This window comes from Panthera onca, chromosome B2 (genome assembly GCF_046562875.1).
Source record: "Panthera onca isolate mPanOnc1 chromosome B2, mPanOnc1 haplotype 2, whole genome shotgun sequence".
Lineage (NCBI taxonomy): Eukaryota > Metazoa > Chordata > Mammalia > Carnivora > Felidae > Panthera > Panthera onca.
Genome location: NC_138343.1, coordinates 58,074,963 through 58,087,053, shown reverse-complemented (window position 1 = coordinate 58,087,053; position 12,091 = coordinate 58,074,963). Strand labels below are relative to the sequence as shown.

At 36.9% G+C, this 12,091-nt stretch overlaps 3 pseudogenes; all 3 read right to left on the bottom strand.

The window, feature by feature from the left end:
* Window positions 1-2,669: 2,669 nt before the first annotated feature.
* On the bottom strand, window positions 2,670-3,517 carry LOC132667949 (leucine-rich repeat-containing protein 17 pseudogene; annotated as a pseudogene).
* Window positions 3,518-5,201: 1,684 nt separating this feature from the next.
* LOC132667948 (iron-sulfur cluster assembly enzyme ISCU-like) lies at window positions 5,202-11,555 on the bottom strand (annotated as a pseudogene).
* On the bottom strand, window positions 6,211-7,339 carry LOC132667947 (CUGBP Elav-like family member 2 pseudogene; annotated as a pseudogene).
* Window positions 11,556-12,091: the final 536 nt, after the last annotated feature.

The window sequence follows — 12,091 nt, the reverse complement described above, 5'->3', positions numbered from 1 at the left end:
CTCTATCTGTGCCCCTCCCTTGCTCCTACTCTCTCTTTCTCTCAAAGATAAATAAATGAACATTTAAAAAAAAGCAGAATATTCTGGTGTATTTCAACATGGTAACTTTCCCCCCATTCCCTTGTCAGAAGCAGGAGGAGGTTTTTCTCTGATATTTACTGTTGGAACGTGGTCAGGCTTCTGGGGGTAAATCTCAAAATATTGTGGGACCTTCGTATGACTCAGTCCCTGCACTTCTCTCTCAGACTTGTTCCACACCAAGCCTCTAGCAATGCATCAATTAAAGCTCAAGCTTTTTTCTCAGGCTCTGGTGCCCATCTCAATTTCCTTGTGTGAGTCTCTATGCCAGTAACCCAGGACTCCCTGTATTCCCCTGTCTCTTCAGTGTTGGGATCAGTGGTTTGCCCCATTCCCTCCCTCTCTTGTGGACCAGGAATAGTTTAATTTTTCAGTCTGTTCAGCTTGTTATTTTTTAGGACAGAGGTGTATTATTAGTTCTTTAATACATCTTTTTGTATAAACAAACCAGGTACATCATTTCAATACGTCAGAAATCCCATTAAGATGTTTCTGAGGTAAATAGATATATTTGAGATTAAATTGCCTATAACAGCAATAAAAATAGCTCAATTATTTGATATATTAAGGATTATTCTTAGTCATGGTATAAATATTTTTGTAGAGTATAGGGCTAAAAACTGTTATGCATTTCTATATTTTAAAGATGGGTGGGGAGCTTGGGTGCCTCAGTTGGTTGAGCATCCAACTCTTGATTTTGGCTCAAGTTATAGTCCCAGAGTCATGGGATCAGGTCCCACACTGAGCCTGGAGCTTGCTTGAGATTCTCTCTCTTTCTCCCTCTGCCCCTCTTCCCCTCCCCCCTCTCCCATTCTCTATCTAAAACAAAAAGCAAAACAGTAAGAGGATGTATAGAATCTTTTCATTATTCAAGCTAAGAATATAAAGATGACACAACCTTGCAAAAAGAGTAAAAGTTTAATGATAAAAGTTTAAATTAAAATTATAAGCCATTTGCAGATTACAAGAAAAGGACTGTATTCAAGCCTGAAATCAACAAGTGGGGATCATGCCAGGAGAGCAACCCTGGTTTAACATTCATAAACCAATCTATGTAATTAATTAATCATATTCACAAATAATTTAAAAAACATATAATCATATCAGTCATATTAGCATATCATGTATCATTTGACCATATGATATTAACAGATGAATAAGAAAAACCATAAATTATAATATTAGATGCACAGAAATCATCTGAGAAAAGTCAAAGTTCATTCATGATAATGGCTGTCAAAAAACTAAGAATTAGTAGGAACTTCCTTAACCTAATAAAATATTTACAGATAGGACAAGAAGAAATTGATCTGTCTTTATTCACAGATGGTATAATTGTCTTTGTGGGATACTCCAAAGAATCTACTTTTTTTTTTTTTTTTTTTTTTTTTTCAAAAACCACCCCTGGAACTAATAAGATGCTTTAACAAGTTTGCAAGATATAAGGTATACAAAAATCAATTGCTTTCTAGCAATGAACATTGGTATATTGGAAAGAAAGAAACAAAAAACAAATACCACTTACAAAACAACCATCCCAAAATAAAAGACTTATATATAAATCTAACAAAATACCTATAACATCTGTATGTGGAAAACTGCAAAACACTCATGAAATAAACATGATCTAATAAATTGAGGTATATTTCTTATTCACAATCTAAGTAAGTGGAGAAATGTTTATTCACTTATTCTGAGAGAGAAAGAGAGAGAGAGCATGAGCTGGGGAGGGGCAAAGAGGGAGAGAGAATCTCAAGCAGGATCCACGCTATCAATACAGAGCCCAATATAGGGCTTGAACCCATGAACCATAAGATCATGACCTGTGAAATCAGGAGTCGATGCTTAACTGACTGAGCCACCCAGGCACCCCAATGGAGAAATATTTCTTACTAATTAGAACACTCAATAGTTTTAAGATGTCATTTCTTCCCAACTTGTTTTCTCCCCGACTTGATCTATAGATTAAAAACAATACCACTCAAATCTCAGCAAAGTTTATATACATAATAGGGATTATTATATACACATATAGTTGTATATATTCTTCCTTAAGCTAGCAATGCATATACATATGATATATATATATTTACATATATATATTATATATATATTTACATATATATAACATACATATATAGCAATGCATATACATATGATACATATATTTACATACATATATATATTTACATATATATGTGTATATGTATATATATATATACACACATATATACATATACATATATATATATTAAATGAACCAAGTTTTTTTTTTTAATTTTGTTTGCAAAAGGCAGTAAAAACATATATACAGGACATATGAAATTCCAATGCCATCAGTAGGACCCAACTCCTGCAGTTTACCTGTGTGGAGTCTTTGCCAAAGGCTGGTCTGCAAACAGGCAGGCAAGCAGGATGAAAGCATTCCTTTGATTGCTAGAATTTCTTGCAATAATAATAATAATTAAGGGAATCTTCCTTTAGCTGGATACTGCATAAATAGGCAACACAGCTAATCAAAATGTAAACATATGGTTTTCTGACACTGGTATAGCAATTCAAAACTAGTTGCAACCAGAATAATTTCTAAGTTATCCTACTATAGGGATTCTTGTACTTTGCTTCTCTGCTGCATGATCCCTATGAATCTTCTCCCAGTCATCATCTTCTCGACCTTAATCAAATGTCTCAGGGTGTAATTTGTCTTTGGGGCATTCTTCAAAGTAACTGTGAACATATTTTCCCACAAACCACCCTGTGTATTCTTCAGGCATCTTGCATCCCAGGCCATTATATTGTACGTTGTAGTGGTGCTTTAACCAGTAGTAGAGGTAGTGGATATTGTAGTCACATATCCAAGGGTATCTCTGAGCCACAAGAGTTGCAAAAAATACAAGTCTTCTAATACACCACAATCATAGTTTTGTAGACTTTTGTTTGATAATTCTAACTCTTCTAAATGTGTGAATCCTAAAAAAGCACCAGTATCTATGAATTCAATACCATTGCTGCTGAGGTTTAATTTTTTTAGCTCATGAATATCTTCAAACTCCTTGGGTCAAAGCTGGTTGATTTCATTGTATGACAAGTCAAGTTTAACAATGTCTGGAGGGATATTGTTTGGAACTTTCTTCCACTCTTTCTGTTTGCAGTCCAGCGTTTGTATGGGAAACATGTAATTGTAGCGAAGAGAAGAGTCTACCTCAGGCATGATGACTGGGGGTCTCCCTGACATTGGGGTTTCAGGTCTAATTGTTCCCTTTCTTCTTCATTTCATAACTGTTCAAGGTTTATCTGAAGCAGCTTTTGATTTTTAGATCTTGTGGGCTTTCACACTCGGTGTAGTTCCCCAAATCCAGGTTTCTTGGAATCTGTAACATTGAAATAAGCATTTCCATCTCATGAGTACATGCCACGGGTTGTCATATATATATGACATATAGATAGATAGATAGATAGATAGATAGATAGATAGATAGATAGATGAGTGATAGCAAGTTCCCCTCTAAAATTTAAAAATACCAAATCCATGACACCAAAGTAATGTGTGATCATGGGCTGATTAGTCATTAGTCCTTCGAGATGTCCCATTTGAGATAATAGTAGGATTGGAGTAAAGAATTGAAATGGCCCCAAAATAGGAATCAAATGCCAGGTAAAGTTCCAGTATAGAAACCCCCATGTTGAGATGAGCCTGGGGCAAGAAGAGGTACATGTTCAAGCAAGGATTGCTGGTTTCTCCAGGCTAGGTGATAATATACATGTTCAAGCAACAATACACACACACACACACACACACACACCCACACACACCCACATATATATGTCTCATCTGTATGTCATATATATGACATATATATGTCATATATATTTGTCTCATATGTATGTCATATATATGTCATATATATGTCTCATATGTATGTCATTTATATGACATATATATAACATATAGCATATATATTTCATGTATATATGTCATATATATATATATTTCACATTCCTACATTCCATTTTCAGAGATTAAACATTGAGAAACCTTGTTCACATGCATAACTATAGGGAAACAGAAGGAGGTTTTTTTTTTTAAGTTTATTTATTTTGAGAATGGGGGGAGGGGCAGAGGGAAACTCCCAAGCAGGTTCAGCACCAGCTCAGACCCCACATGGTAATGGAACTCATAGTGAGATCACCACATGAGCTGAAATCAAGAGTCAGCCAGATAACCAACTCAGCCACCCAGGCACCCCTAGAAGGAGTTTTATTATACCAATATCACTCACTTCTTTAAACGTCTTCCAACAAATCTGCCAAAAATCACACCTTTATCAGTAATCAAAGAACCTGTTTTAATGATCTTTCGCCTAACAGACTGTTAGCTACTCCTTCAGTTTTCTCTCAAGACAATATATATATGAATTATATATATTATATATATGTGAAATTTATCACGTAGCCTTGAGAAACCAGCCATCCTTGCTTACCTCTTCTCACTCCCGACCATCTCAACATGGGGGTTTCTATACTGGAACCAAATATTTATATATATACGTATACATATATATATATGTATACGTATATATATACACACACACACACACACATACACACACACATATATATGTATATAAAACTATGTGTATATTACTGTACATAAAACAGATTTGCATACACATATATAATAAAATAATGGTCTTACATTATTTTATTATATATATGTATGCAAATCTGTTTTATGTACAGTAATTGGCTGTATCAAATAATCATACCAAAGCCTTCTACTGGTAATCTTCCTCAGATAGGTTCAAGTGAAATTTGGCATTTGTGTACTTCGTGGACTACCATACTTGAGACTTCGTTTCTGATTTTAGTTTTCAGGCCATGCACACAATTCAAAATATACACAAACTGGGTTAAGGCGATAGAAGTGGGCTGAAATAAAGCACGGGATTTGGAACAAGTAAACTGTGTATTTTGATTGCGTTAGAGCCACATTGTGACCAGCAAGTGCTGTGCATGTCTCAGGGCTCTTTTACTATAGCGTCAGGGGCTTCTGAACATCTACGGTGATTGCGTGGTGGGTGGACAAACAGTGTATATGACCTGCTGGACGCTTAGCTGAGGGCTCATTTCTTCTCTACCTCTCTTTTCTTGGATTCTTGTTTCAGTCTGTCATCACCAAGGCAGCCTGGATTGCATCTTCCGCCAGGATGGAACAGTGCAGCTTCAGGAGGGGAAGGCAGAGCTCCTTGGCAATGTTTGTGTTCTTGATGGTCAGGGCTTCCTCCACTGTCTTCCCTTGTACCCATTCTGTGGCTAATGACACAGTTGCAGAACCCATTCTGTGGCTAATGAGGCAGTTGCAGAACCACAGCCAAATGTTTTAAACTTGGCATCCACAGTCGTCCCTTTTTCATCTACTTGAATCTGTAATTCCATCCAGTCACCACATGCTGGAGCTCCCACCAATCCATATCCAACATTTTTTGATGTCTTGTCAAGGGAGTGCACATTCCTCAGATTTTCACAGTGATCAACAACTGTCTTGTGATAAAGCCGGGTGGGAGCCGACAGCTGCCAAGCAGACAGATGCGGGCTTCAGAGAGGCAGGGCGGACCCTGCCCGCCTCAGAAGGCCAGCTCCAACCGCTGCCGTCTTGTGGGCTTGCGCCTGCACAGGCTAAGCAGAAGACAGTTATATTTTTTGTTTGTTTCTTTGTTCACGATTTTTGGTTTAAGTAAACACTTTTCCTGGTTCACACTGTTTCGTAGGGACTGTTTGAAACTAGACACATTCTTAATTCCCCATGGACTATACATACCTTTATTACCCCAACTGCAAACAATAAAACACAAAATAATTTAAGCCTGTTGTCCTTGCTGGAAACAACATTTGTATGACATAGACTCCACACAAGAACTTCATAGTCATAGCTTCTCTGCCATTCAACAGAGTCCGTCTGTAGTCCCTCATGGTAATGTAGGGAAAATACCAACAAAGCACAACAGATGGGATGCAGAGAGGCGTACACACGGACCCGAGGACCTCGCACAGCAGTCATGAGCACGTGCTGAGGAGGACAGCCATTCCCACTGGCATGTTACTTTGCAGACCAAGGAAAGGACAGGCAGGTGATCAAATCAAACCCCTTGTTTTCAGGGAGCTATGTCTGTTGATGGTACTCGCTAGTGCATTCATATTATTCAGTCCTACAGTGGCTCCCATCAGCCCTTGCAGAGTCCCAAGAGAGGTCAGAGAATTCATGGCTGCACCAGCACTGGAGTTGGGGGTTGAAGCAGCCACTGGACTTACGAGGGCTCCTGGGGTGCTGCTCGTGGTGGACAAAGGGTTTGCTTGGTGGTGGTGGCTGAGGTCTGGGCCTTAGCTGCTGCTGCTGCCATCGTTGCCAGGTTCTGTAACTGCAGGGCATTCATACCAGCCATCTGCTGAATGCCACTGAACGCACCCAGGTTGCTGGAGGAGGTGGCCTGCTGCAGAGGCGCCAGGTACTGTGGGGTGAGTCTGCCCAGACTTGTCAGGTTCCCCCAGGCAGCAGTGTTGAACTGTTGCATCTGCCGTGCCAGCTGCTGTTGGAGGCGCCTTTGCTCTTTGTCCTTCTGAGTGTCTGCGAACTTGACTATGACGGGTGAGGAGCAGCCCTCCATGGTCTGAGACTGATGCATGGCTTTGATTGCATTCTGTGCCATTGCCCTTACAGAAAATGTGACAAACGCACAGCCTCGACTCAGCCCGTCAGGTCCCGGGACAATCTGGCATTCTTCTATCTGGCCAAATGGAGAAAACATCACTGATATCATTCTCATTACATTTCTTCAAAACCATTCCTATGAACAATTTTCGGTCTTCCATGGCGTCTGACTTTTCGCTATTTGTAGGTTTCAACTGAATGGGATGATATATCCCAGGTAAAGTTTTAATATTCTGCAGTGCATTCTGGGCCTCAAGTGCAGTTTTTCTTGTATAAAATGTTACCAAGCAACAACCTTTACTCTGGGGAGGGTTCTGACTCCAGTCGGGGAGGATGCTGATCTGGTAGATGGCTCCGTAAGGCTCAAAAAGTTCTCCCAGCTTCCTTTCCAACCAGGACCGGGGATCTGTCCAACAAACTTCTTAATGGGATCTGGGTCTGGTTGGTCTGAGTGATCCAAAGCACTTTTCATCTGTTGGCTGTGCTGTTAATTCTGTCAGGAGTTAGCAGGCAGCCCTCAACCATCTTGTCAGGGAGAAAATCCAGCTTGAAGGCAGCAGTTGTGTGCTCAGCACGTGCTCTGCGCTCTGGTGCAGGATGGGGGGGAAAGGGGGCTTTTTTTTTGTAAACTATCCAAAATGATTTCTTTATTGAGTTTACATAACTACATAGACTTCACAGTTCTATGGCATATTTATATTTAGCTACAGTCACAAATACATTTTAACATTCACAATGATGAGCATCATCATCACCATTCCAATAAACAAAACTTATGTATGAATAAAGAAAAATTATGTTGTAGATACTTGCCCCTTAAGGAAATATAGTATAACTCTTCACCCCTAAGTGTGGGATGTATATGGCTACTTCCTTCTAAAGGGTATACTTGATATGACTTAATGAAAATGAGTTTTGCTATCTTTATCCCTAATACTCCTATCACCAGTAAAATCATGACAATACCATCAAACAAGCCCAAGTTGAAGGACAGCAACAAATACTTCTCAGAACTCTGGAGTTTATTAAAAAAAAATTGAAAACTAGGTGGCACAGTTGGTTAAGCATCCAACTCTTGGTTTTAGCTGGTCATGATTTGGTGGTGAGTTCAAGCCACATTTCAGCTCTGTGCTAGTGGTGGGGAGACTGGTTGGGATTCTCTCTCTCCCTCTCTCTGCCCCTGCCCTACTCACAATGTCTTGGTTTTTCTCAAATGAAATAAAACTTTAAAACAAAGACAATAAGTATAAGAAACTATCAGAGTTTAGAGGAGCTAAGGAGATATGGCAACTAAATGTTCTTGTGTCCTGGATAAGGGGCTGTAACAGAAAAGAAAGAAAGAGAGCGAGAAAGAAAGAAAGAAAGAAAGAAAGAAAAAAAGAGAGAAAGAGAGAAAATGAAAGGAAAGAAAGAGGGGCACCTGGGTGGCTCACTTGGCTGGGCGACTGACTTCAGCTCAGGTCATGATCTCAGGGTTTATGGGTTTAAGCCCCGCGTCGGGTCTGTGCTGACAGCTTGGAGCCTGGAGCCTGCTTCAGATTCTGTGTCTTCCCCTCTCTCTCCCCCTCCCCTGCTCACACTCTGTGTCTGTCTCTCAATAATAAATAAACATTAAAAAAAATTTTTTTAAAGAAAAGGAAAGAGAAAAACATTAGGGAAAAACTAAGGAAATTCTCATAATATACAGACTTTAGATAATAATATTTTACCAACATTGGATAATTAACTATGACAAATGTATCATATTAATGTAAGATGTTAACAATAAAGGAAACTGGGTATGGAGTATATGGAAACTCTCTTAACTACCCCTGCAACTTTCCTATAAACTTCTATAAATTTTTTATAAGTCTAAAATTATTTTAAGAAAAAGAACCTATTAAATAATTGTTAAAGTTACTTCCTTCAAAAGAACTATGAGGCATATAGTTGTTTTTTCTTTGCAGTGTAACTTAAAAATAATATTAATATTGATGATGGATTAGAATGTGGATAACTAGGCATTTCTTATAATGCTGGCAAGTATCTAAATTAATAAGAGTATTTTTGAAGAACAACTTATGATATTAAAGGAAAGGCAGTGAAAACTTCAGTCATGAACAAAACGAACCCTAATTTGTTTATTTTCCATAGGGGAACACCACCAATAGAGAATTTCCTCTAAAAGGAATTGGGTTTCTAGAAGCTACAAAGAAGAAAGTTCGTAGTCTCAGTAGTAATTTATTATCAAGGATTTTTACTTCTTAGTGAAAAATGAGTTCATACATCCATACATAGTTAAAACAGGTTTTGTTGTTAGGACAGAGTCTTCAATTTAGGCTCAGTGAGCGTGTAGCATACTAGGGTTGCTAGAACATGCTGGATTGTTTAATACATAATTATTTATTAGCTTTGGCTTGGTAGAGACAGGTGCTGGAAATAAAGAGCCACAATTGGATAATGAGTATAGGCTGTGCACCACGCAATCACACTTTTTGGTTTTAAATTCCAACTATGTAATTTGCTAGTGCTGTGACCTTAGAAAAGTTACTTGTGCATAAGTTTTCAGTAAATATTAGCTATGGTATAAACTGAAATCTAAAATTATAGAATTCTCTTATCTCTATTTATTAATCTATCCTTTTTTTTCTATCAACACCCCAGACTTGCCTTCACATATTATGTGTCAGCCATTTAAAATTTCTTGTAATTTCTGGATTAAGCTACACTGTTCTTATTCTCATCTTTGTATATATTCTTCCTAAAGCCAAATGCACCTGTCCATATGTTTTATTTTATAATTATTTTACTATAATCCTTAATATGTTATAAAATTTGCTACTTCTCTATTTTCTCAATTAGGCAGGTTATATTGAAGCCAGACACAAAATTTAATTTTTTTCATATGTTCTAGGATTCAGAAAAGATCTGTCATGTTGTAGGCACTCAGTACAGACACTCCAGAACATTGCACTTTAATTATTGTTTGTATATCCTCCATCATTTCTTAGACCATGGTTTGACAACTGACATTTTAGTGGTTTGTATAAAATTAGCCTTGAAGGAATAATATGAAAAGGAAACAAAGCAGATGCACTCAATGCCATTCCTTGTATTTGTTTCCTAGGGATGACATAACAAATTACTACAAACTTGTGGCTTAAAACAATAGAAATTTATTTGGTCACAGTTGTAAAGAAGAGAAATCTAAAATCAAGATGTCAACAGATCACACTTTCTCAATAGGTGCTAGGAGAGAATCCTACCTTTTTTTAGTTTCTAGAAGTTCCACATAGTCTTTGACTTGGAGTTGCATGACACCAACCTCCACCTCCTTCTTTACATGCCCCTCTTCCCTATGTGTCTTCTCTTCTTATAAGGAGACTTGTCTTTGAATTTAAGGCCCACCCGGTTAATTTAGGGTGAGCTCTTCTCAAAGATCCTTAACTTGGTTACATCTGCAAAAACCTTTTTTCCAAATAAGGTCATGATCACAGGTACCAAGTATTAGGACTTGGACATACTGTTTAGGGACCACAGTTCAACCTTTTATATCACCTCAAGGCAAGGTACAGTTGTATATTCCTGAATCTCTGCAAACACATTTGAATGAGAGAATTTCCAGATGAAAGGTAATATCACTATCAAACCAAGAATAAGCAGAACCAATACTTTAAATGTTATATTGCCTTCTATAATGGCTTTAGTTATATGCTAAATTTAAAATTATTTTATAAATTTAAATGTGTCCAGGTTTTAGGGTAATAGGGGTCACTAGGGAATCTCCCCACACAAGTATTTGTGTGGATAAAGAAAATGTGATATATACACATGCACATGCTCACACACAATGGGATATTACTGAGCCATAAAAAAAGAATGAAACTTTGTCATTTGCAACAATGTGGATGGAGCTAGAGTATAGTATGGTAAGCAAAATAAGTCAGTCAGAGAAAGACAAATATATGATTTCACTCATTTGTGGAATTTAAGAAACAAAACAGATGATCATAGGGGGAAAAAAGAAGCAAACCAAGATGCAGACCTTATAACTATAGTGAACAAACTTATGGTTACCAGAGGGAAACTGTGTGGGGGATGGGTGAAATAGGTGATGGGGATTAAGGAGTGCTCTTGTGATGAGCACCAGGTATTGTATATAAGTGTTGAATTACTGTATTGTACACCTGAAGCTAATATTATACTGTACGCTAACTGGAATTTAAATAAAAACTTTAAAAAAATAAATATTTGTGAAACACTTTATACACTATCAAGGTTTTCACTATTTTAAAAGTTTATGATCTTATAATTAACTTTAGTCAATGATCTCTATAATACAGGCATAGATACTTTAATAAAACATGTATATCAAGCTACATATACTTGAAAGAGAATGAAAAGAATAATATCTAAAATGACTGAGCTCTGTGATACTTATGCACTTTTTCCACCTCTTTATCTGTGGTTGTGGTTGCTTTTAGTCAGTAGGCCTTAATTTTATTGAAAATATTGAACTAAATTAGTTCTCATAAACCAACCATAATGAACTACTTCATGTGCTTAATTTTACTCAAATTTGAAAAATATGAACTCCATAATATAGACTCATGTATATATTATATATATGTATGTATGTGTGTGTGTATATATATATATATTTTTTTTCTTTCTTAGATGTCTTCCTGGATTTTCTGGAAAATTTTGTAAAATTAATATAAATGAATGTTCTTCATCACCATGTCTAAATGGTGCAAACTGTGGAGATCACATCAATGGATATATTTGCAAATGTCAACAAGGTAATTATTGAAAAAATAATAATGTGTATTTAATACATTTAAAAAATATGTTTATGTATGTGTGCATACGATTTTGACAATATCCTCAACCAATGACATTAATTATCAACCAAGTTTTAAGCAATGAACACACTTAAAAAATATGAAATGGATGTTCTGTGATGCTAGTAACCAATCACTTAGGCTATTAGCAGGAAATCCTAGTGTTTAGAGTATATCTTACTACAAGTGTTTTCTACATTTGTGTAAACTTCATAATCCTGATCTTTATGTCAGTTGTGCCTGGCACACAGCAGGTCCTTTATAAATGTTAGCTCTTATCAATATTGAAATCATTATTACCTCCAACAAGGGTCAGTATAGAGATGGACAAGCTTAGTAAGTTGATTTTATTTAAAGAATAATTTAGAATTGGTGTTTTGGCCATTTCTGCCTTTGGTCATATTCTTTTTAAGTATACATTGATTAAAAAAGCTTGTGTCCATGCATCTTTTCCTCTCTCTTTCTTCTAGTTTCTACCTTTGCA